The sequence below is a fragment of the Triticum dicoccoides genome, chromosome 6B, assembly GCF_002162155.2.
Source record: "Triticum dicoccoides isolate Atlit2015 ecotype Zavitan chromosome 6B, WEW_v2.0, whole genome shotgun sequence".
NCBI lineage: Eukaryota > Viridiplantae > Streptophyta > Magnoliopsida > Poales > Poaceae > Triticum > Triticum dicoccoides.
Genome location: NC_041391.1, coordinates 82,841,435 through 82,846,357, shown reverse-complemented (window position 1 = coordinate 82,846,357; position 4,923 = coordinate 82,841,435).

The following is a 4,923-nucleotide window of genomic DNA, read 5'->3' as shown; positions in this document are numbered from 1 at the left end:
GGGGGGGGGAAGAGGGAGGGGCGAGGGGGCCATGGCCACCGGCAGGGGAGGGGACGGAGGGGGACAAGGGGAGGACAGCCATCCTCTGTTTTTGTCGCACAAGGGATTCCTCATCTAATTCTCCATCCTTCAACACTTGATCTTGAGGGTGAAAATGTCCATGCATGGCATGTGGTTGCTTCTTCTTCTTGAGAGAGGCTCGCATTCTGTCCAGGTTGCCGCGCATGAGCGCCCACGTCTTCTCCCCGTACTTGACAGCACCGATGGCCAACATCAAGGTGGAGGCAAGCCGGAGCAATGTGCCCGTGTCCGCGATAATACTCGTAGAGGACATACACGGCTCCGGACACCTGAAGGATGGCATTCAGCAAGTGCCGCTTCCAGAGCTCGTTGTCCTCCAGAGAGGAGGCAGTGATGTTGTCCGGGCCTCCGAGGTGCAGCAGGAGGAATGACGCCCAGAACGCGACAATCGGGTGTGCGCCTGCAGCGCCTGCGAGGGAGAGGTGGCCGAGGGCGTATGTGGCGGTGCAGTCAGCCAGCTGATACGCCAGCCAGAGCAGGAACCGCAGCACCGGGTGGCCTCCACGCCTGCGGATCCCGGCAAAGAGGAAGAGGGCGATCTGGAGCCCGAGGATGAAGATCACCAGGATCTGGATGGCCCAATGGTTCCAGATGTCCCGTGGCCAAGCAGTAGCAGCCATTGCTCCTGTCCGCACGGTGCGGCCGGATGACTGGAAGTATCTGCAGTTTCACGAAATATGTACGCAAATCACTATAAGCTACACCCGTGCTCTTAACTAAATGTACGTACGTAAATATAGGATACATACTGTCGTCAAAAATCGGTCCATCTTCGGCCGAGACGAGGATGCGGCAGGTAGCGAAGAAGGCAAAATTTGAAGATGATCAGACTCGTTACTCTTGTCTTGACCCCAACCAACTAGTAGTAGCTACTAATCTTAGGATTAGGAAGCGATCAAAATAATGGTACTGAGGACGGGCTCAACGGACGGGCCCACTGGAGCCCTTTTTCCAAACGATAAAAAAAAGATATTTCCAAGATTCATGAAAATTCAAAAACAAGCCAGTGAAAACTTGTATGTATTTGTGATGGATCTGTACAATTTTGTTCAAAATATTATGATTCGCAAGCTCCCAAAATAAAATAATCCTGGCCCAACAATGAAAAACTGGCCCATATTTATGCACATATTTTTTTTTGTCTACACTACCTATGAAAGTACTTCTTCCATAAAGAAATATAAAAGCGTTTAGATCACTACTTTAGTCTACACAAAAAAAAATCGCTACATTAGTGATCTAAACACTTATATTTCCTTACAGAGGGAGTATATTGTTATTAAATTTTTCTTGAATATGTTATATTTGTATTTGTGCATGTACAATTTTTTTTTAAAATTTTTTGTGATGTGGAAATATGTTTCTTAAAAAAGTACTGCAATAAGCTTGTCCTCATTTCACAATTTTCGATGTCTTTCTTGTTTTTTTAGGTGTTGGGAAGAATATTTTGTGAGGTGGCTAAGGTTAATTTGGACATCAGTTCTATTGAGTTAGCTTAAGAAATAAAACTTGTGACTTGTTCCTTGTAAAAGAAGGCAGTGAAATCTTGCTGTCTCGCCGATAGTGCGAGTCATCTACTCCCTCCGGTCTTTTTTAGTCTGCATATAAGTATTGTCTGAAGTCAAAGTATCTCTACTTTGACTAAACTTATAGAAAGAACTATCAATATTCCCAATGCCAAATCAATATTGTTAGATTCATTATGAAATATAGTTTCATAGTATATATACTTGGTAATGTAGTTGATATTTTTTAATATAAATTTGTTCAAACTTTGTAAAGTTTGACTTGACACAAATCTAATACACAGAGTAAAATGAACCAGATGCAGTATAACGGAATGGCATGAGGAAGCAACATAATCCTTTTTGTAGTGCTGCAGCTGCAATCATTTTTTATGAAAAAAAATGATTGTAGCAGCAACAACTACAAAAAGGACCCATCGCAAAAAAAAATACAAAAAGGATTATGTTTGCTTTTTTTTTACCTGAGGATTATGCTGCTTCCTCATGCCATTCCTGCAATCATAGACATGCAGCCTAATATGATACTTCCATCGATCGACAAGCATTTCAAATTAATCACGAATGGCATAATAACTGTTGATATGGCTATTTTGGCCGAAAAAAACTAGCAGAATCATTGTCCGGCTTCGGATTGCCACAATTTATGAAGGGTGTACCAAATCAAGCCCGTGAGCCTCCATTTTAGAGCTCGTCGGGAATTGGTTTGGTGGGCGTGCCACTTGTTCACGATCATTTCTGTCATGTTTCCTACTAGAGTGTGGTTTTCTGTAGCTTAGACTACATGGTACTCCTTATCTTTGCCATCCATTTCTGCATCGCGATCCGTGCAGACGCATTTGTCTTTTTTTTTCTCAAAGGACACAACAAATAAACTTCAAATTTTGTAGAACAACAACAATATTTTTTCATCTGGGAAAAAACTTTCAGATCTTCATTTTTTATATTGTTTCATTTTAGAGAAACAAAAAAGAGAAATCTGCAAAGTTTGAAGTTCATATATGGTTTCATTTTAGAGAAACAAAAAAAGAGAAATCTGCTTGTTGTAAGTTAGTTGGAGAGTACGGATCTCAAAGCAAGGCTGGAGGGTTGAGGATAAGAGGTTCCATGTAGCCTGAGCTACAAAGAAACATTGTGTTCCTACTATCTGCAGATATAAAAAGGGCATCGCCATCGAAAATTCGCTGCTGAGCCCGTGCTCAAATGAGCCCGAAATCCACACCGCTCGCACCGCCCCTCGCACCAGGGTGGCGCGGACGACCTTGATCTCCTTCACCACTGGCGCCCGCCACGTCGCCCGTCCGCGCAGGTGCGGGCGGTGTGGCCCCGGACGGGCCGATCGCTGTGATCTTCTTCTTCTACGGCGCCATGGCGATGAAGAGACTACTGTACTAACTAACAGACCAGATTCTCACAACTAATGCCCCCCTACCTGGCACGCCAAAGATGTCGGGGAAACCGAACACCTATGGGGTCACAAGGATCCCTTCTATGTTCGGCGGGGGGTTAGCTTCACGAAGAGCAGGTCGAGCCGTTAGCACACAAGGATTTTTACCCAGGTTCGGGCCGCAAAGATGCGTAATACCCTAGTCCTGCTCATCTGGATATATGTGTTCTTGAGCTTTTGAACTAGCTACGGGGCGTGCCTTGTCCAAAAGTCCGAATCGTCTCTCTGTATGCCTTGGGCCTCCTTTTATATGCAAAGAGGTTACCACAGTGGCACACAGGAGGTGGCAAGCTACAGTGATCGAGCTTATCACTCGGTCAACGTAGGACAAACGCATTTAATGCGCTGCCTACGTGTCCTCTTGCTTTATCGGGGATGGCAACAGAAGCCATCCCGTCTTTCGCCGCTCCTCCTTGCTTCGACACGCGTCTAGGCTGACAAGGCGTGCAGTGCCACGCTGGCTAACTAGCTGCTGCGTTGGCACAATGGTAAAGCTTCCACAAAGATCTGCATGCCGCCACGCAGGCGCCTGCTTAGCTGGCACGCCTATCGTCGCACTGGAGTGGTGGTGAGGTGGCGAAACCTTGTCGGCGTGGGCCTGGCCGCGGCCCAGTGATCGTCCCCGGCAAGGCTTGCCGGGGGCCTTGGAGTCGTCCGGCAAGGGCCTTGCCGGGGGTCTTTATCTTCTGGTCCCACGTGGATCTGTGGGATGTCAATCTTTACGAGGATCTGTATGCTACCAGACATGTACCCTCCAGATCTTGGTCTTTAACATTGTCGATGGTGTCAGAGCTCTCAGCCCCAAGGGTGATGGACTTGCTGGTGCTGTGCAGGTCGCCCCGGCAAGACCCTTGCCGGGGGTGGTCCAGCTCGCTCTCTGCCCCTTGTTATTCGAGTATCTGCCTTGGTAGTCTTTTGGTTTTGTCTTCCTCTACCCCGCTAAGCCCTGCTGCAGGTGTAGTTGTGACTGCCCGTGCACTAGTAAGGATACAGAAGTAGAAGTACCCATACAAAATTTTGTACACCGACACTCAGGTATACATTATCTATCTGCATTATTACATTACTCATCATATTCAGTTGCTGTCTTATTTGCTCAATCTTTACCGGCAGTTCTTTCAGATTAGTAACTTCTACAGAGAGCTCGGATATGATGGCATTGATGACTTCCATCTCCTAAAATGGAACCAATCTTCGTCACAGCAATAAGTACAGCCTCGGCCATTTGAGCTGTTCAGCAAAGAGAGTGCATGTTACATGATTGAGTAGAAAATTCATCTAGAATGAACTGAATTAGCTCATGCATGAATAAACAGTAGTTTATACCCCTTAGCCCATGTCATTCCACTTATTTTCTCAACTAAATTTATCGATTTATAGCATATCTAAAATCAAACAATGGTCTATCATGTGTGAAGATACCAGGTATCATCGCATCAGAGAATCCCTTTGTCCACTGAAATCTCCCCATGGATCAGAGTTAACGGCACTAGTAATGGATGGAATTCCTAACTGAACTTCACACGGCAGAATTTGCAAAAGATACGAGGATTTTGGCTCATATTCTAGAATAGAAATACCCAATCGAAGAGATAAATTGCATCACAAGCAACGTTCAGTCAAAGTCATTCTCTGTTTTCAAAACTAAGGCGGAAGCACCTAGCCTAATTCAAGAAATGAATTAATGAATAAGTAGAGAACGTGGATGATAGGTGGCACAAAGAATAGAACAGAAGAAACCTACTAAGCTGCTGGATGGAATATCCGATTGTCATCTATTTTGACTGTCATCAGGACTACAGAAAGATTTCCTTTGCAGGAAGTTTGGCAAGCCCCCAGGATACCATGTAAGGACTAAGGTTTTGGATTCCG